A 22,151-nucleotide genomic window follows, 5' to 3' on the forward strand; every position below is an offset into this window, starting at 1 on the left:
AAGGGAGCCCAGGGGTAACACTCACATGCCTCTGTTTTCAAGTCTCATTGAGCCTTTTTTATTCTCTGGATTCAAGACAGTCTGTGACTGTAGCACTAAACCTGCATTATATGGGAAAACTGTGGTTTAAACAGGTTTTAAAATGGCTTTTGGTGGTCTCTTTGCAAACACATGCTTCTTCCCAGCACTCCCCATGTTATCCATGCAGGAATGTCCTGGGAAGGTGTCCTGAGGTGTTTCCCATTGGCCTTTGTTAACCTCTTCTTGTGATTGGGTGTTCCTGTAAGCCCCTTGAGACTTCTAATTGGTTACTCTGTGAATCCTCCTAAACCCTATAAATGTAACATCCCCAACAATAAACTCTCTCTTGCCTCCTCTCCACGCCCGGTGTCCTGTCTCCCTGCCGGCCATGGGGCCACGTACGGGGGGAGCACCTCTCCACTCCAGGCTCAGGGCCAGAAGAGACCCCTGAGAAACCCCTGGAGTTCCCTTTCCCCATCCTTCAAAGCGTCGCAATGGTTCTTCAGATGGAAACGGAACTAGAACTGGGCCGCCCCACGCTGTGGGTGGGGAAAGGGATCCAGATGTGACTATTGTCAAACCGAGTAGAGCTTCGCAGCCATCTATTGTTTTCAGATTTGCTCTACTAAATTTCCTTTCAGATATGCTTTCTGGTTAATAGTGAAAACAGTTGTTTAAGTAAAACTGTCTTTTTCACTCATTTATACTAGGAGAACAAAGAAGTCCCACTTTAGATTCTACCTGAAGCTGGCAATGTCTAATAACACTCTTGTGTGTGGAGTTTTTTATTTACAGATTGTACTTTGTTCCAAGGGATGAAAAAAGGCTAATCCTTGCACCGGAGGGCACAACATTAGCAACATATCTTATAAGAGGCAACATATAAAACATATTTGTTTAAAAGTGGTTGTAAATGCAAAGGCTTAAACAGTCTCAAAACACCTCCATCTCTTCACTAAAACTGAAAACTCATAATAACCAAACATGATGTTTCTGTAAACACTACAAGTATTAGTAACTCCTGAAATGGCCTTAAAACACCCAAATTCAAAACTCAGGCTAAAAGAAATTAAAAGCAACCTCCAGTCTTGCACACTGTCAAGACTGAAGGGCTACTATCAGTCACTGTTAATTATTTGTAATAGTCATGTTCAGCCAAATAAATGAAGGCAATGCATAACACATAACAAAATACTGTTTCTACATTTAACTCAGTGGCTGTATTTCACAAGACTAGATCAGGTCTCTAACTGTGAAGCTAGAAAATGTCACCATCCCACCCTTTCTGGCCAGAAAATTGTGTCATCTCTTCTCCTCTCAACAAGTCAGCAGCACCTGCTGTGTCTTCCCACATTGCTGCCTCCTGGAGTATCCTGTATCCCCATATTCCCTCCACTACATTAGTTCAAAGAAAAGGCAAGCACATGAAGTTAAAACTATGTTTTATTTTTGAGAAAAGAAGCAGAGTAGGTACTCTTCTCAGGTAAGAATTATGAAGCAGAAATCCAGATAGCCATCCCTTACCTTTCAGGCACACCCATATATTTAGTGTTTCCTACTTATTCACTCTGAACTATCCTCCATCACCTAGACTGTTTCTGAGGTGCCTGACTTTCCCTGAGACCATGCAAAGAATCCAGGCACCCAAACCAGCCATCTGTCCACAACACTTTTAGGTTCTAGATGTCATTTATGAAGTGACACCTAGAATTCGTGACAGAAAAAAGGTACTTCTTCATGCTTAAGCTCTCTTGATCTGCTCAAGCCTGCAGTGATATTGCAGCACACTGAATTTCAGAGCTGGAGTCTTTGATTTTATCTTTAACAAAATTGTGTATAGTTTCTAAAAGTTCAGTAGTTTAAATCTAGTATACCTGAATCACCACTGTATCGATTCCACTCTGAGAGCATTACAACCCTATTGAACTAAGTTAACTGAGGACTGAAAGAGCTTCTCAATTTTTAAGTTATTTCTTCTGCAACTATACACCTCCCAAGCGTACCTTGTTTATATACAATTCATTTCCCAGGCCTCCATTACCTCTCTCACAGATCTTAACCTTTGCTGAAAACATACTGATTAATACTACTTCTGTATTTTTTAACATAAAAAAGACCCTATTTTACCTTTCAAAAGAAGCTGAACAGACACACTAATGTGAATTATTAGTACCTTTCAATTATACCTGACCTTCTTTTTTTAAAGGGTCTCCTCTGAACCCAATCTAGTCTATTAAAAAAAAACAACCCCACGACATGTTATTAGGGTAGTTATAGACAATGACTATGAAGAAGATGTTAAGGTAGTTATTTGTTTTTTCTAGGTGTGTTTTTGATTTAGAGTTTGTAATGGTAGAAAGTACACTTACAAAGACTTAAAAATATATATGGGATGACAGACGTGTGGGTATATAGCAGGGAATAGATGTTCTGCAATTTTTTCACTATGCGTTGTAACATCTTTGTCAGTTCTATACAGCTAAAAAAGCAAAACTCCAAAATCAAACTGTCAGAACGGCATCAGTGTTTCGTTAGAACTGGTTAGCTGTCTCGATGAATCAAAGGTAAAAAAAGTATAGTTTAAGCACATTGTCTCTCCAAGTACACTGTTACCAACTCTTCAGATAGGCCATTTCAGTCCTATAGAACAGGCCAGCTCAGATGCTAGTCATCATATTATTGTGTAAACTAATTTAACCTTTTAATATATGTAAAACTGTTCAAAGCTTTTACGAATTATGCTTGATTCCTGTTTAGCTCAAATTAAGACTTTAAAATCTGTACTGACTGGAGTTCTGCAATCACAAAAGTTTGTATGCTGTCAGGTACCAGTACTTCATTTTAAGAATATATAGTACATTGTTTCTCAGTTAGATGTTACACTGAAATCAATGGAGTCCTCCTTTGCAGCAAGATAGCAAAGCAATTTTCCAAAACCTTATTGACTTTAAGAGGGCTTTGCTGGGACAGAAAGACCTATCTGTGTGAAATATTTTGTTGCAGCAGAGATTGGAGTTTTGAAAAGGTCTAAAAGGAAACAACTTTCCTCTAAGGGTTATAGATATTTGTGAGGAGTACGAAGGATGCTTTGCAGTTCAAGTGTTACTGCAGCAGCTATCTTATCCCATTTGTCACTGAGAATTACAAGCCTTATTGACAGAAATATACAGTGTTTCATAACTAGGATTTCAAAGCTGAATATACAAAAGAGAGTCAGGTTTATCTGATGCGTGTCTAAATGTTCCCAATTCTCAATATGCTAAACTTGCTTCTTTAACTGTCTCCTCCAAGGGATGTAATCTTTGAGTCAAGTTGTAGAAAATTCCCTCTCATCCAAGTTGCAGCAAATTATCCGCAGTGATTCTGAGAGAAAAACTATACTTCTGCTGTGCCAGCATCTGGAAAGCAGCCTAAATGGCAAGACTAAAGAGCAGTTTAATTGCACGTTCAAACATTTTAACTCTCCCCTTCCATATGGAATAAACATTCAGTTAAGAACAAACAGCAAAAAATCCCTGTGAGGGAGGTATTGGAAAGATCACCCTTCACCAGTTTAGGATGTCCAGGGTAAAAATTGTGTAGGTTTGAAAGCCTGTAGTCTTTCAAAGCTTTCAGATTCAGAGAGGCCAAGTTTGAGCTATTTAATGAGCTATATGTGGTTGTGCTGATTAGCTGAATAGACTGAGTGATCCCAGAAAACATGATTGTACTCAAGTATTCACAGAAATAATTCACAGCCAGAAAATCTGTAAAGTCTTTTTAATTACAAGGGCATCCTGGGACAAGTCCAAAGAGGACAGAGCAACAGCAAGGCACTTTATTTTGCCAAATACTGTAACACAGTCATAGGAAATCCGGAGTTGTACAACACAAACATCCCTCATCATACCCTGATCTCTGATTAGTAGGAAATGAATGACAGCAGTGGAGCTACTCAGTCTAATTATCAGTTTTGCTGCATTTCTAATAAGCTCTTAAAATCTAGTTCTGAAAGCAGGAATTTTGTCTCCTGCAGGGAATGGTTGATAGAAATGAGCAAGATTCCAGTTTGTCAAGCCTGGTCATTTCTCTAGGATTTAAGTTCTCAGTGAATCAATAGGTTGGGGACAGAGTAGGACTTGTGTAAATTCTAATCCACTTTATCGCTATTATTCTACAGTTTTCTAGGGACCCATTTCCATGTTTAGACATGGTCTACCAATTCCAAGCTCCCCTGCTAAGTCTGGGGTATGTATGAGAATGACTCCATGATTCCATACGTGCCTGTCTATTAGGAGATAGACTGACCATCAATTAATTTTGACAACCACTCTGTTTTAATGGTATTCAGCCAATGACTGTGTTGTGAAGATCAGAGCTTGTGACTTAGATAGTAATTCAATGTTCCACTGGCTTCAGGAACCATTCAGACACTATTTAAAGTATGCATTCATAATTACACTTGCTGTAGTGACAGAAGATTGGCTTTTGGCTGCTCTTAGCTCTAACTTTTCTTCCTTCAGGGTCTTCTTTCTTTATCACTGTGCAAGCAAAAAAAAGCACCAAACCTCTTCTCTGACCAGCTAAAGGTCTTGGGAAGATGTGTCTGGGGACACAAATCAGTTAATAACTTCTGATATGGACTAATTTCTGAAGGCTATTTGCAAACTCATTCACTATTAAAACTCGTAATTTACCACAAGGAAAGTGGGGGTTCCATGACAAAAGGGGAAGTCAGGTGGCTGGCTCTTTCAGGTACATGTATATATCTTCTTTGGTATGTCACATCATAGGAGATCAGTGAAAGAACTGTTGGATTAAAACTCTATGACTGTTACACAAATCCAAATGCAGGAAAAGCATGGGAGGGAAGAAAAGGGAGTTAGCAAGTCTTCAAAATCTCCCGTTTCCCCCACTGCTTTCTTTTTTATGTTTTGTAAAGCTGTCCAGCACATAAGGCAGGGTTCTGAGATGGTAATCCTACAGTTAAGGAGAATGGAAGAATAGGAGGAAGAACCTACAGAGCAGGGTAAGCCATTTTTCAATCTAAATTGGCAATTCATGGCAAGCGTCTGAATTGTTTGGTATTACCTGGGAAAGAGTGGATAAAGATGACCATGTAATAGGTACCATTTACATTTCTGAGTGCTCTTCTCAAAAGGAATTACATTTGGGCAATGAGAGAGTAAACCTGGATAGAAAAGACATGACCTGCGCATCACATTCATGGAGGAACATATTGATCAGAACTTGCTCATGTTGTCTCATGTCAGGGAAGAACCCTACTCATGGCTTCATTGTGTGCAAGACACTACACCGGGCTGCACTTGACTGTCTTACTGTAAGTGGCAGTTTTGGATGGAAGACCTAGCCAGACTGCCAAACAGTAATGGAAAATGAACTTATGTGTAAGTTAGACTCAATAAATTTTCTGCATTGATGAGAGTAATTACCCCTTACATAAAATTAGTAGGAAGAGGAATTGCGGAAAGAATAATGGCATTACAAAATATTTTCTCTTCCAAAATATTTTTGTTTGGTAATTGCAAATTATCTTTTTTAGTACTTTACTATAATTAAAATTGGCATTTATGAGTGAAATAAGCATTTAAAAAGTAAAATGGAAACCTTTTCATTTGAAAATCCCAAATGAGGTATTTCAATTTTTTAATATCTACTTTTAGAAAAAAAGGAACTTGAACAGACACTTTCCATGAATTTCTGTTCTAAAAATGTCTCTGCTCTTAAGGGTACAGGGCAGCAGATACACATGTAAAGACTTCAAACCTCAAGAAAACATTTTAAAAATTCGTCTAGGTGACATGTGCCTTCCCACAGAGAGAGAGAGAGAGAGCATATATAGGGGTCTCTTTGCTTCCTTCAGCACCCTACCATTTTTAGGTTAATATCAGATACTGGGTGTTGCCTTGTGTGACTCAAGAACTAAGTGCCTTTTTTTTGCCTGTTACAATATTTTTCTGGTCCTGAGAAACTATGGCATTGCTTCCTCTCTATTCCTCTCAGACAGACCTTCCTCTTAGTGAAGTTTGTTGCCTCCCTTAGGACCAGATTAAGACCATTTCACTGCTTCCAGCTCAGGTCTTCAGCACAGGAAAGACATGGAACTGTTCGAGCAGGTCCAGAAGAGTGGCACAAAACTTAGCGTAGGACTTTCCTCTCCTATGAGAAAAGACTGAGAGAGTTAGGGTTGTTCAGCCCGGAGAAGTCTCCAGAGAGACCTTTTAGTATCCTTTCAGTACCTGAAGGGGCCCTATACAGAAGACAGGGACAAACTTTTTATCTGGGCCTCCTGCGATAGGACAGGGTACAATGGTTTTAAACTAAAAGAGGGTAAACATAGACTAGATATAAGGAAGATTTTTTTTTTTTACTATGAGGGCGGTGAAACACTGACACAGGTTGCCCAGAAAGGTGGCAGGTGCCCCAACCCTGGCAACATTCAAGGTCATGTTGGACAGGACTCTGAGCGACCTGGTCTAGTTGACTAAACATCCCTGTTTAGTGCAGGTGTGTTGGACTGGATGACCTTTAAAAGCTTCCTTCCAACTCAAACTATTCTATTATTCTATGTGGAGCAATCTAGAGTCTTGCATCTAATTCTACGTCTTCTGGTGGGATTAAAGAGTCTGATGTCTCCAGTCCACAGACAGTAAATAAATGAAAGCTGTAGCAAAGCGTCTTAGAAGAACCTGTCGGACTACTGAAAAGTATTTTTTCAATTCATAGGTTGCTTTTTTTTTTTCCACTGGCCACTACATCTGGAAGCAGAGCTGTGTCAGTTCCTAAGCCATGTTACTCTGGTGACTTCTAAAACAGTCTTATTGTCAATCTCTAAAAGATTCAGATTTTTAGGTGCCTCTCAGAACCAAAGTTCCAAATCATCCAGGCTTCACCTTTGGCTACTTTTATCCTTTTGCATCAGTGAAAGCAAACTGATATTATTTTATTTAGTCTTCTAAAGTTATAGAAAGCTAAAGCACTGTGATGTTTTGATGATACTAGAAACTTTGAAGTTGCTGTTTCACATTATGACTGTCTTCCCTTCACTTCATCCTCACAGTACCTGTTGTACCTTTCACTTTGAAATACATCAATCACTGAGGGGCACAAGCACCATCTGATGGCTTCTTTTAAAAGGAACTGAAACGGATATGGAACCAGGACAGAGGAGAAAGTGATAATTAGCTATTTTTCAGAATACTCTAGACTTACAGCGTATGTAAAATTAAAGTTGTGTGGCTATACAGGAAAATTCTCTACCTTTCTCTTCCTCTTTTGTAATCATACAGCTTTTCCCAGAATTTGGAAGCATTAATGATGAAACACTTAGAAATCTAAACTAAAATTGGAAATAACAACTGTGAGCAGACCTAAAAAAAAAACACCTAAGTGACTGAATAACTTGGGATACAATAATTAAAGGGAAGTCTGATGAAACTTGAAGATGAAACTCCTATATTTACCGTGTACCTTTTCATTCCAGGAGATGCTGGCAAGTAGTTCAGGTACTTATCTTTACTTCTCTGAATACATGAATTTGAGCATTTTTGTGACAGATCCAAAATAAGGATAGTGGTGTTAAAGTCATTCCGATTTTTCTTTTTTTAGAACTATGGTTCCCACTGGAAATCCAGAACTTCATTTTAAATACCTGTCTCTCTCTAAACATTACATTTGGGCCCTGGATGCTCATTGTGATCAAACAAACACCAGAAAGGGCAACCATTCAAAAATTAGCTCTTCTCTCTTTTGACATGAAAACTATATCTCTGAGAATTCCTGCTCTCTCTGTTTACATAAGCACGCCTGAGAATGTCCATCAAAGTCAAACGCTAAAGTGACACCTACCTCTTAAAACCTGAATGGACTTAGTTGCAACCTGTTTATTTCCCTCATGACCAATGTATTTTTCAAGCATGAAGAGAGCAACATCAGATGCCTCAGTAATTGAGAAGCAGAATACTTAGAGAGTTCAGAGACTTGTGAAATTAAATGGCTGTTGAATGGGGTTTTCAGGATTGCAAGCTTGAGCTTCATTGTTGGATCTTAAATTTCATTTTGATGCCTTAATTTTATTCTGGACATTGATATCTGAAAACATAAATTTTACACCAAAACACTAAACACAAAATTATAATATTAAACACAAAACATTAGGTAGCAAACAGATGCTATAAGGATGGGAGCACTAAATTTAGTAAATGCGGGAAGGAATAGAAGTAGCTCTGATATCTTTATTTAAAATCAATGCTGTCTGTACAGACAAACTGATTAATGTCTTTCTCAGGTGAGCTGCAAGTAAGAAATTAGGCATTTAAAATACAAGTTAATCAGCAGTGCACCACTGTTCTCTATACTATACTAATTAATTATACCACATAACTGATACAGATTTATTCACTCTATCTGGTGGATTTTGGTAGAGAGGGCAATAGAGAAAAGCTGCATTTTGGAAAATTTATGAATGTTCTGCAATCATTTAAACTGTTGAAAAATTCCATGAGATACTTTTTGTGACAGATTTTGGAAAAAGTCTTCAGCAATAATTAGCAGGTTTTTATGTGCACTCATTGATACATTTAAAGGCAGTATTTTCAGTGGGTTTAGTTAGGATTTGTTAGTATTGCAACTGATAAGTTAAAAAATGCTACGACTTGTTTCCTAAGAAAGAAAGAGGTCTTTGCCTAGATCTGTCAAAGTGATCCTAATTTGCTATAATATTTATTTTACGCCACAGTATAACAAGGAAAATAAGACTTTTCAAAAAAACCACTTGAAAATCTTCAGGTTTTCCTGTGCCTTGTACAAAGAATCTGAATTTCGTACCATTCCAAGCATCACCATGTTATAGGTTATAGATCCAAGGGGGGAATTTTTATTTCCCCTGCTCAGCTGTAAGAAAGACGGAGTTCGAATGGGAAGGGGGAAAGGGGGGCAATTAGTTTTACAAAAGATCTAGCCAGCAGAGCCGCATTCCTAGCTAATGGTCCATCGAAGACTGGAGTGAGGGGGGAGGAGTTTTGATTCGGTAACTGGTCCTCCTCACAAAGGAGGAAAGAGTTTTTTTGGTCTCTCTCTCTGGAACGGAGACAGGGTCTGTGTGTGGGCATTTTGAAGAAAAAGCTTTGGGGCCGGTTTTTCTGGCTCCCAACCTGGTCAGCCCTGATCGCTGGCCTCAGCTTGCTTGCAAGCTGCTTTTGCCTCCAGCCCAAACCTGCTGTGTTTCCATCGGAGAGTTTTGTGCTCACTGGGAGAAAAGGGAGGAGCCTTGAAACACCACCATCCGAGAACAACAGTGAGTTCCGTGGGGGTGGACTGCTTTTCTTTTCCTCTTCTTCCATTGGGGGAAGGATCCCCATTTTTTCGGCTTCTCCTGTGACCCAACCCCCCCCGACCCCCCCCCACCCCCCCCGTGCGGTGACTGCCAGAGCCCAACAGCGCCCCCCTGCAGGCCACGGTAGAGAACTGCAGGCTCTGCACCTCCAATGATCCAACAGCGCCCCCTGCTGACTGTGATTAGAACCGTGCTGAAGAACAGAGAAGTACTCAGACTGTTTCTTTGGTTTGAAGGGGACTTTTTGGGTATAGGACTGTTATCTAGTTAGTTTTTTGTGTTCTGTTACTGTCCTTGCCAACATACATATATCTTTAATAAAGGGTTGTTATTTCTTCTTCTTTTTCCATACTTCCTCGACTAGAGCCTCCTTAATTTTGGATTTACAATTGCTGAGAGAGAGGAGTTTGGTCTACCTCATAACTCATCCTCTTTAGCAAACATTCCAGTCTCATCAAACTGAGACACATCACTTGTGAAAAATGCTACACACTGAAAGGAGTACAGCATAATCCTTTCCCAGATCTGGGTGGTAGCTCAGACCTTTCACCTTGTTCTCCTTCCAATTTTATCTCCTACTCTATACCTGGCTTTTTGACAGGAGCAGGAGTTCTAGGTGAATGGTCAATAATTTATAATTTTTACAGATTACTTCATTTTTTCTCATATATGCAACAAATCCATGACTATCTGGTACTGAGTAGCACAGGCGTAATATCTTGCCTCACAACATGTTTAGTTCAATTCCTCCTGCTTTGGAAAATCAACTTGTATCACTTGAATTCAAATTCGTCTTTCTATCTAACAAGGATTTAGGAAACTCACAGCTTTTTTTGATTAAAGAAAACCAGCAATGATGATGGACTTGCATTTAAATGTATGCATTTTCTCCATTTGTGCCTTTGGAAAATATCCTAAACAAAGGCAGTTTTTAGATGCATTCAAGAGCATTGAAAATTCCTAGTATGTTTGTTCAAATCTTTTCCTAGTGTCTAACTGGCTGAGAAAGCTTCTCATTATACTACTGAGTAAACAGTTCCTAAACTACATTCTAAAGGTGGTAAAGTACAATAAATTTCACTGAAGAGCTGAAAATGAACCCCTAATGATTTGGAAATATATTTTCCTATGGTACGCTCTGTGTTTATTTGCTGCCACTGAATACAGTCTGCAGCTGAAATGAAAAACAGAAATGTCAGAAAGGAAAGGATACATATGCAGAAATTTTACATTATAGAGCAAGGAGTTATTAGCTTCTTTCTCTGCTGTTTCAGTGAAATTGCATTGAGGATACAGTACTTAGCCCTGGGCTGCTTACTAGCACAAAGACCTGAAAGAACATGGGAAACCTAGGAAAAGATGAAAACTAAACATAGACAGAGACTGATTTAAAGATAATGGTATGATGAATGAACTCATATCAGAGTAAGGATTCTTGGAACTACTTTATTATAAATCAGTTACAGGCAAAAATGCTCCAAAGAATATGATGACAAGTCCTCCTTTTTTCCCCATTTCTGACTTGACAAGCAGAACATGATTTCGTAGAATTAATTTGCTATTCACACTTATTTCCTAGTTAAATTTAGTGGCTCATCCACGACTAATCTGTAAGGATTTGCTATTTGAAATTCCAGCTGTGCTGCTCAGATTTGATAGGCTACAGCAAACACATGGAGTGTTTGTTCCTAGGAGGATGCCTGTAACATCTCTGCTGGCAAGCTTGTCTATTAGAATATTTTTGGAAAGCAGGCACAAAAGAGGCAATAACAGTGACAGGAGATTGTGTTCTGACATGCAGAGCATGTTTTCAGGGGATGGTTCTATTTCAGGACCCCATCTTTAAGAAAAAAACATCCCTTAGGTCAGGGGAGTGTCAGACAGTGAGCATACTAAGAACAGAAGGACCTGAATGTTAACCTGGCAGTGGAAGAAAGGCCCATATGGCCATGATGGAAAGGGTAACAGGTACTGGTTATAGAGTTGTCAGCCATATGGTAACTGAATTTGATGAGACAGTACATGAGCATCAATAATAAACACTAAATGTATTGGGATAAGGACTAATTTACAGATTAGATGTAAAAAATTAAATTAAGCAAAGGAAAACTACACGAGACAGGATGAGTGTAAAAACCTGCTATTATTGGGCTGTGGAATTAGCATTTTGAGGAAAGGTGTAGGTGCCATCTCTTCAGAAACAAAGAGTGGACACATATATTGCAAGGATATAGCCCTGTTTCATTAACTATGAGAGAGATGGACAAGACATAATGAAGTATCTTTGTACCAGATTTCCATTCAAGTATACAGAAGAATCAATATTTACATGTTTTGTTTTCAGGCTCCTTCTCTACCCTTGTTACAACGAGAGTGGAATCTGCATGCAGTGAGTGTGTTAAATGACTTGCAGCTCATTTCCATTTAGAATGTCTGTTTAAATAGCAATTTAACCTTTGCCTGTCTTTGGTGTTGGGTAATACATGTAAAATGGTCACCAAGAATTGTGTATGAAGCACAGGTTGAAAGGAACATACTGAACCTTCTTGGCTTTTTTTTTACCTGCTTGTTTTATTTTCTCCTTTAGGATGTCAAAGGGAGAGAGGATATAGGCAGCAAATCAATAAGGAAGAGAAGAATCAAGATATTTACAGGAGAAGATGAGGCAAAGGAAAGCTGGGTGGCTCTCATTTCATCACATAAAACATGCTTTTTCTGATCACCTCCTGGAACCAAGAACACAATACTCTATTTGGTGCTCAAATACCATGCTGATGAGTTTCAAATACTTGGCTTGATAAAGTAAATAGAGTCTTAAGTAGCTCAGATGAAAATAAAATTTTGTTGAAAAAATGAAGATTCAGTACAAGCAAACATGATGTGCTGTTTCTTTTGTCATTATAATAAAGCTTTTTTTCTTTAATGTGTACTTCCCCTGAAATACTGGAAAATTTAAGTTCTTCTAGTTTTTTATATATATATATAAACCACATATCAAAGTAAGATTTATTCATAACTATCTTGCAGTATCATGGTAGACATGTAACACTATCTTTGCCATGCCTAGTGCTACATACAGTATTGTGTAACATAGAAAACACTTTAGGGTCCAAATATTCCAAATGGTGTGCAGATCTCTCTGTCTTTGCAATGCTCCATTTAAAGTTTAAGTGAGATATAAAGGTTTTTTGCCCACAGGAATCAACACCTTCATTTAAAAGTAGAACTAAATTGCAAATTTTCCTATATGAGGCAAGTCATTAACCTTTGCCAAATCGTTACCTCCAGAGATAATTAACAGTGATCTTGCAGAAAACCTAACTAATAAAGTAAGTTCTCGAAAAATAGTATAGAGAACAAATGTGGTCTCCCTCCCAGCTAAGGGGCTCATGTCCCTGGAGAAACCAAGTTTCTATGGACTTAAAAGAAAGTCAGGTGAAGAAAAAGAGGATTATTTTAATCTAATAAACCCCCAGGTACTGATCATCTTAAAATCAGCTGTGATGTTAGAGTAGAAAATTTATCTTGATATCAAATAAACTCTAGGTTACATTAATTAGACCATAATTCAATTAAAAATAATAAAACTTTTAACTAATTATTCAGTAACTAACTGGTTCTGAATCTGATGAGATCTGAAATTGCCTAGTTACACAAGAAAGTTAAAGGCTTAACATAGGAAGCCAATGCCCCTGGCTTGTCTATTGACTTCAGTGCTCACTTCATTTGATTTTATCTTTTACTGTTCTCTAAAATATTTACAAAAATATTGAATTAATTTACAGGAGTATTGTGAAGATAAATACATTATAGTAGAATCCACCAGGTATAGCATACCTTATGTCCTCTTATGTCCTGGCAATTGCATGAACTTTATGAAGTTGCAGGGAAAATCACTGCGATTTTATCACTCTGTGTAATCCTTCTATAAATTATTTATAAGAATTTAGTAATATGACACATTCATTCATGCTATAACCCTGTAAATAATCAAATAAAATATAAAATTATATATGCATCAGAATCGAGCAAGTTAAAATGAATATTTACTACTATCACAAAGGCTCAGGCAAGTAATTTTTTACAACACACTCTGAGATCTGGTTCCAGAACAGTACACAATGCTGTTTTCCTTCAAATGAATTAACTCAAAGAATAGAGACTATGGTATCAAGAAAGACCACCAGCCTCGACAGCCTATCTGTCTCATTTGTGTGGTACTTTTTGTTACTGCATCTGTCAGTTCCTGAGGGGAAAAATAAGTAAAAATTAGGCCATTCATACAAGGTAGGTCAATACTTCTCAGTAATTCCTCATTCTGTTATTGAATCTTCTGGGGAACAATACAAGACTTTTCAAATAGTCCGTCTACTCAATGAATCAGTCTTTCCTGTATTAGGAGTCAGTCACAGTCTGAGTGTAAGGGTGACTGCAAGTATTAGCGGGTCATCTGGAGCATCTCTTTTTAATACAGAGTGTGTATGACACTACTCTGTGCAGTATTGGTGAGGCCAGAGGAGAAACAGTGATCCTCCCCATGGGCTCATGTTTCAGCGATCCCATGCCAATAGAGAACAGCAACAACCAGAAATATGCTATGCATTTATAGGAAACCAGAAAAATTGTATTTTAAGATAATGTTAAGTGCTGAGGCCTCTGCTATTTCTGATCTAAGCAGATCATCTTCAGCAGTTATTAGCAAGACAATATCTTGCACAATTAGAAACAGCAAACATCATTTATAAACTGCACAATACAAAATAAAACTTTGCTAATGACCTAAGAAATCTGTGTTCTCCACCTTTTCTGCCACTGACTCCTATTCCTTGATGGAAACCAGCACATGGGGGTTTTTTATTTTGTACATGGCTGCCTCAATGAGACATTGATGTGGGCAATATGACATTGATGTCAATAAGAAATCTAGATGTGGGATTCTTTCCTCCACTTCTTTAAACAGTTAAATATATTTCTTTTTCTGCCTTTTGTATTGTTGAGTGGTTGGGCTTCTCCACAGATAAATCTAAAAAAATACATGGAAATGAGTGATTTACTACCAAAACCTAACAGAAAGCAATGACCGTGAAGTCACAGTTTTATTGAATCTGTTAAAAAAATATTTGCGTAGTAAATAACTGCAGAGTTTTCAAGCTCCTTAAATTGGGCTGAGTAGTTTCCTGTGAGTGTTTTAGTATTTGCTATAGATACAAATTAGAAAAGTACCATAGTAGTTTGATAGATTTTTGTATTTGGGGTTCTTCACACATGCGGGGGGTTAAGCTGGGGCTTATTGAACTGCTGACTAACTAATTCTTCTGATAAGCTACATGAGATCTTTTTTCCCAGGCTGAATAAATGCTTACATGCATCTGGATCAAAGATTTGCATTAACAAACTTAACATTAATTTTCTTCTAAAGCTTTTTACCTTCTAAAGCAGTACCTTCATGACATCAGTCTCTAGGATATTCCCTGAAAGCTATACAAGTATGTGAGCATGTGAAAAATGAGTGTATTCAAAAACTGACTGAATATTGGCAGGAAATTACTGTGATATTTTGCTCTTACACATATGGTAGAAAAGGACATAGGTAGGAAGAGAGTGGTACAGAACACAATAAAAGGAAATATCAAATGCTGGAGAGTTACACTGACAGATAGAATGTCCTGACCTTAACAAATAAACCTTATGACTGGATGGGAGATGCAAATGTATACTGAACTCTTAAAGCTGGAGCAGAACAACTAAAGCAAATTTAAAAATCCAGAAGACTTCTTCTGAAAAATTTTAGCTCATGGTAAATTCTAGAGGTGGCCTTATAAGACACCGAATTTGCAACTGTTATGAATAAAATTCCATGTTTAGCATCTCCCAGTTTTATTTACCAAATTACATTGTTTTACTCTCAGAATTTGATTCAATGCTACATTAACAGGTAATACGTAACTAGGAGTGCAATCAATGTCAATAGTGAAATACATAAACTCAATAATAAAGAACAACTAACAGTATGAATATGAAATTTGGAAGGAATTGATAAATTCAGTAGGATTAAAGAGATAATAATAGAAAAACAAGGCTGAAAGGAAGCTCTAGGGCCCAGCTACAGGGCCTACTGTAAGAAGAATGCTGTCCTTGTCACTGTCTGGCTTTCATTGAAAAGACACCATTTTCCCCCATCACAAAATTTCATAAGAATTTTTAAAGTAAACTTATAATTCCGTATTGTCATGTTGATCTTCAAAATTTTCTCCAGAAAGAAAATCTAAGATTCTCTGAGCTGATAAAGATATAATTTTAGCCATTTGCCCACATTCTGTTTAATGATTAATTTGGAACAGATGTCCCTCAAGTTATCCTGTTTAGCTCTGGTTAATTCCCTCACTACTAAACAATGATATTGAAGATATTCATCCCTTCTTTTTATATTTTTTTTTTTCCACGGTGTAGAACAGCTCCAACACAATAATGTGCTTAAGTCTCAGTGTAAAATAAACTGAAGTTTTAGGAAGTCAATAAGTATCAGAATGAATGAAATTTTATATCTGAAGCAAGTAGCAATAAGGCTTGAACATGATTTCGTTTTTCCTGTTGCCAACAGAAATTCACCCTGTACTCAGGAACACTTTTTTCTAATCTAACTTTTGTCCAACCATCTAAGTTTCTAAGTGAAAATGCATGTTTTTACTGAAGAACATTTCTCTGGTTCTAATGTTTCAGCAAAAGCATCTTGAATTTCATTGCATATATGTGTTTTGAGTTATCAAACTTGAAATACGTCTTCCCCAAATCTACTGTCAGCTCAGAGAAAGAACCTCACTGAGTTTTTTAATTCATACCTTTTTGTGGTACTTTTCTATGTCATCTGCATAAGTATATATTTTACTGTTGAACTGTATTATCCTATTTCTAAAAAAATGTCAATTTTTTAAGTTTTAAGGCATACAGAACAGTCTAGTGTTCTAACTAAGCAGACCAGTTCTAACTAACCAGACCAGTTCTCAGCTAATGTTTTCAGGAATAAATAATCAAGTAAGGTGAAAGCTATTCTCTCTACACCGACGAAGACAGTGTAATCTTCTTCAAAACAACTGTGAAATGGCAATATAAGAGTTTTAAAAACCAAAAAGAAATAACACCATAGACTATGTTGGAAGTAAATAGAATCAGAGAATAATAGAAGAGAATATGCTGAGGACAGGAGTGCACTTGTCCAGAGAGGTGCACAATGCACACACCACCCTAAAGATAACCCCTACCAACCAAAACCATGCTCTCTCAAATAGATTACTTCTTTGAAGAAACTTCTTGTCAGACAGATATAATCATATCATAAGTCCTATACTGTCCTATCTGGGAAGATATATAGAAAGTCAATCCTCAAACTATAAACTATCCTGGAAGAAGGTCATAACATGAATCCCTTTTTCAAATTCTCTTTCCTCCTGTTCAAATAAAGCTCTTCCTTTTAAAAATGCTCAGAAACAAATTTCTGTGCACTGATACACACCAAATAAGGTCAGACTGTGCCTAGGCAAGAAATGCAAAATTCTACAATGCGTTTCTCACACCCACCACAAAGTATGTTCACCTTACCCCCCTCTCATAGCACACTCAGAATGTAACTCACTTCCTTCAGTGCACTATATACCATCATAAAAGCTTTGTGCATGAAATTAAACAACGGCTTATAAAGTAAAGTAAACTTTCTCAGGGCAATCAGTAAGTCAGAAATACCCATCTACAAGGAGGATAATACTCTTCACAAGTCAGTCATCTCATCTGACCACTAAATCTCTGACCTTTCAGCCCAGATCTGCAACAGAAATCTACAAAACATCCTCAAAAGACAAGACTGAGAATGAAAATCTGTGACTACTAACATATGCATGCCATGGTTTTAAATTGTGGTTTTAAGCCCAGTACCTGGATCCATTTCCAGATGCAGGTGATACAGTACATACTGATGTGGAAAATTGAGCTAGTTCCATCCTGTTATTAGAGTGACAGGGTATCATGCTTATAATCTACAGAAAAGGCAATATTTGCTAAATGTAACATTCCTAAATTGACTGATCTGGACAGCTTTCAGAACCCAAAAGTTTTCAGGGAGCAGCAAGGGCCAGCTGCCAAGGTGAGCCAGAAGTCAGGTGTGATAACAGACTATGGGAGCAGTGTCCCAACTAGCAAGTAGGTAGGATGCAGAGCAGTGATTCCAGTTTAGAAGAGACACTGATCAAGAGACTGACCAGAGTCAGACACAGCACTGTGACCACTCAGCAAGTCTGCAGCAGCGAGGCAGTCCAAGGCCAAGCCAGGAAGCCAAAACAGCAGGTCCAGGTCAGAGTCACAGAGGAGGGAGATTAGGCAGAGCTGTAGTTGCTACACAATTCTGGTATGTTATGGGCAGAGGCAGCACTAAAATCTCCCCATAAAAGAAGTTCCCAAGAGAAAGAAGTAGTAGGCCCTCACTTCTAGGTCTATTCACAACAGCTCTTTAGCATCTACCTTTGCTACCTGAATTTCTAGAAGAGAAACACTCTCCAGTTGGAGAAATGTCAAAGAATGGAGAACTGCAACTAAAATCTCAATAATCAGAAAGGGAAATCTTGACCAGGAAGTCTCAGACGTCCTTGTCGAAAAACTAGAACACTGTGACGTAAAGATTTCTGAACAGAATTGTGGAGTGGTTTAGAGAAGACATACAGAACATATCAGAAAAAATTTCTTTTTCCTCTAAGTTTTACTAGGTTGGTTGTTTAAAGGCAAATGAATTGATAAAATATAATTGGACTTTTCATCAGCTTTTGATTTAGCACTGCAAGAAATTTTGATTGACTCTTTTATTTTCTAAATCTCCCTTTGAAAAGCAAACTTAACATTGTAAAATCTTGCATGCGTACTTACAGAAACAAATATCAGTTTCAAATATGAAACAAAATATCCTGGTCCACGAGGGCTTGGTTTACCTTTGACACCTTTTAGAGAAAGAAATGCAAAAATGCACTTAGTGGAGAAGACACATATACATGAAGCACCTCAACTAAATCTCCTTGGTCAAAAATTTAAAATGTTTTTTTTTTTTTTTCCTCCATTTTTGAAACATTATCTATTTTTCTTTTTCACTTTCATTTATTTCACAGTTTTTCTGATGGACATATGATATAGTCACCTCACTATCACTTTCTTACTTTAATAATAAGTACAGTCTAGCAGGTGCTCGTCACAGGCATGCAACAGAGACATTAATTTTCAGATCACTCCTTTGAGATATTCAGCCTGCAGCCAGGTACAGTACAATATCATATCTGTATAACAGGAGGTTAGAATTCAAGATAATAAGACCAGTTTTAGTAAATATTAAGCAGTAAACACATTTCCTGGGTAGAATATAGATAGCATTGTTGAGTAAGAAAGAGGTAAATAAAAAACCATCCTTATACAATCAATAATTGAGGTCATGAGTTAAGCTGTGTCTCATCCGTGGTCCACCTAGTTCAATATCCTGCTTCTGGAAAGAGCCCACACTTGGTACTTCAAAAGAATGAAAAGCTATGGACAGAGCCCATCATTATGTGACTGAACATTCTTTTCTGACTTGTTTAAACAAAATACTTACAAACGCATGCTGATCTCAGCATGAGCAAGGAGCAAGGTTCAAAATGCTTCAGAAGTTGCTTGTTCCAACTGAATGACATTGTTCTACTGTGTACTTTTCTTACCATTTTCCAAACACGAACTCATTATATGAGGCATTGCAGCAAATGACTGCAGCTCTTATTGAAAAAAGGAGTGAGTGTCAGCAATCAGAAAGCCTTAAAGTATAGCCCCTCTTCTCTGCTTTTAGCCGTATTGGTACACAAGTTAGCACACTCCAAGTTGAAAGCTTGGTCTTGTCAACATATCAAACTGGAGTGCTAATCATTAATAACTTATTCTGAGACAATATTGACAGCTACTTTGCTTTATTAACAATGCCATCTGTGCCCAGCAACCCATAGTCTCCTTTCTACTACTTGTGATCTTGCACTCCAAATGTTTTTCAGGCTGCAACAAGCAGAATGGAAATAACAGCTTGAGCTTCTTGAGAAATATCACCAGCCAACTCAGAGAGCCCAGAAGACAGAGAATATGATTGTAGAGTCCTACTGAGTTTCCAGTATGAGACAGCTTTATGAATAACATGCTGCCATATGCCCTTTTCCTACTACTGTTCACTTCCACTGCTTCTAAAGACCATCATGCACATGATGTTCAACTTGAACATGATGTTTTCCATTCTGAGCAGTACTAAAGCCTCAGTAAGACTGATTAGCAGATAACAGTATCTATAGCATTTCTGAGTCTCCATACTACAGTAATAATACTATTACTTTGATCATAAACCTCTCACTCTCCCAAGACTGAAGTGAACAAATAAAGAGGTGGCTCCCAGACAAAATTAATAATAGCGCTTGTCCTTCCTAACTGAAGTGCATTCCTGCACAAATGAGAAATTTCAGATTTTAAATGTAAATTTAGCACCACTCATTGAAGATGATTCAGTTTTAAACAGACACCTACGTACCAAAATTATTTTAAAAATTCTAAGGAAAAAAACCTGAGAGTATTCATGCAAGCCCCTCTTGTGAATCAGCTCAATTGGGATGAAAATGCTGAGATAAAGTGTATAAATAGACGGATAATTGATTGTTGTGTGCTAGCAATTTGGAAAAAGAATGGAAAAACAAAGATTTTTAAAAGAAATCTTTGGATGGTTTTTAAAAGTTTGGATGGTTTTTTAAAGTACACGTGCTTTTGATTTTTCTATAGTTCTACTTCAGGCAGCAGTGGAATGATGCCAGAGGTCTACCACTTCTCTAAGAAAAACTGTCTTGTGCCTAAGTGAATTTCATCACTTGCTCTTTTTAATTCAGAGAAAAGAAAAAGATAAATTGCGCTTTCTTCACATGTATGTATGTAAACGTAAAAATTCAAATGCAAAGGTCTGGAACAGATGGCAGAAAGTCTTTAGAATGTCAGTTGAAAAGAGGCCGTCAGTGGCAGACAATGATACCTCCATCAAATAATAAAGAAAAAACTCTACAATGAAGAAGGAGTTTAGGTAGTTTGTCAGGAAAAGAAGAGAGTAAGTGCTTCCTGGTTGAAGAAGGTCCATTTTTAACTATCCAAGGAAGGGACTGGGAGTTCAGAAAGCTTGTCTGCTTTTACCAGCCTCATCACTGATCTAATAAAATACACTATCTCTGCAGAACTTGTCTCTATTATATCTTTAGAAATGATAGGTTCAGCAGCCTACCATATAAGAGTCACAAGTCAGCATGAAGAGAGGGGCTTCAGAAGGTTGGTATTTCAAGGTAAGGGCTTTGCAGACTAGGCTAAGCTGAAAAAGATGATGAACAATAATTACTACAAATTTGATGTATGCAATTATCTGACACAGGTGACTTGCCAGGACTGATAACATGCTGGCAATTCCAACACAGAAAATTTTTTTAGCCTGTATAAGTTGGCATCTCTGGTCTTCAGTTCTCAATGAATGACCACAATTTCCGCTAGCACATGATTCACTGTGCTTCCTCAGCACACTTGACCCTTGACCATACCCATTAATAGTTAGCAGAAAGAAAAATAGTCACAGCAACCCCACCTCCTCTCATATCACAGGCCAAACATCAAAAGAAACAAATCTAATGCTTTGAAAACTGGATTGTGTGTCTCTACCCACCTGTAACAAGACTGAATCCTGCAAAATCAGTGTCTCTTTCATGTTACCCTGGCTCTCTGGACCACAATAGGAGACATAATGAAGAGAGGACACACAAGAAATTGAGACGACAAGAGCTAACCAGGGGGCAAAGTGTGCCCAGGAGCTACTCCTCTCTCCCCTGATTCTGGGAGTCTGCAGGATACTGCAGTGGCTGGTGAACAGTGTAAGACCTGACAGGTCCACTTTGAAAAAGGAGTCAAAGAAAGGCTCTGTTTCATTTGGTCATTACTCTGTCTGTAACACTGTAAAACACTGCTCCCCTAGATCAGGTTTTCAATACCACATACACAGTCATCAATAGTTCCTGTTAGCTTTTATAGGTTAAGTCCAGGGAACATTTGATCTTATGTCTCAATTCTCCATCCCTTTTTGCCATGCACAGCATTAAAAAATTTAAAAATCAACTCAGTCTTTCTCCAGCAACTAAAAGCATGAAAACAAATGTAACTGATTATTTCAATAATACTTAAAACACTTAGAATTAAGGGCTGAATAGTCACTCATTCGGTAGAATTATAATTAAAGAGTGAATTACATATTAACAACCAGGTAGAAATCTTAAGGATTGGGATTTTTTTTATTACTGTTATCATTGCTTTGGTCTATTCTAAATACAAGGAGCTTTATTTATAAACTCTAGTAGTCTCTGCTGTACATACATTTAGCTACACTTCCACTAAGTTATCCCTTTATTTCATGACATTTTCAGTTTCAGATAGAACAATTATACTCTCCCTTCAGGCACAATTTTAATGTCAAAACAGAAGGTTGTATCAATAGTCCTTAGAGCTTTAAATGTGACTTTGGAAATCATACTGGGTACCATGTATGAAAAAGAGAGTGTTGACTATATTATATCTAGTCTACACCAAATGGTGTGCTAAGGTTGCGTTTATTGAACTTGAAATTTGCCAAAGTACAAACTGACATAAGGTCCTCCATCAGGTGTCAGATAGAACAAGCTGAACAGCAAAGATGGAAAAGGGATTTTCTTTTTCTTCTGATTTTAGTAAAAAACCAAAAGCT

General features: G+C 37.6%; 1 long non-coding RNA gene across 2 annotated transcripts; it reads left to right on the forward strand.

Moving 5' to 3' along the window:
- Positions 1 to 4,855: 4,855 nt before the first annotated feature.
- On the forward strand, positions 4,856 to 12,089 carry LOC113944751. 2 transcript variants are annotated; one of them, XR_003526773.1, is made up of 3 exons: positions 4,856 to 4,974; positions 5,274 to 5,408; positions 11,943 to 12,089. It is a non-coding gene; the product is annotated as an uncharacterized LOC113944751 (long non-coding RNA). The 2 variants fall into 2 exon arrangements; XR_003526772.1 differs by lacking the exon at positions 11,943 to 12,089 and adding an exon at positions 7,082 to 7,219.
- Positions 12,090 to 22,151: the final 10,062 nt, after the last annotated feature.

The sequence above is a fragment of the Corapipo altera genome, unplaced genomic scaffold, assembly GCF_003945725.1.
Source record: "Corapipo altera isolate COAL_440 unplaced genomic scaffold, ASM394572v1 23, whole genome shotgun sequence".
Classification (NCBI taxonomy): domain Eukaryota; kingdom Metazoa; phylum Chordata; class Aves; order Passeriformes; family Pipridae; genus Corapipo; species Corapipo altera.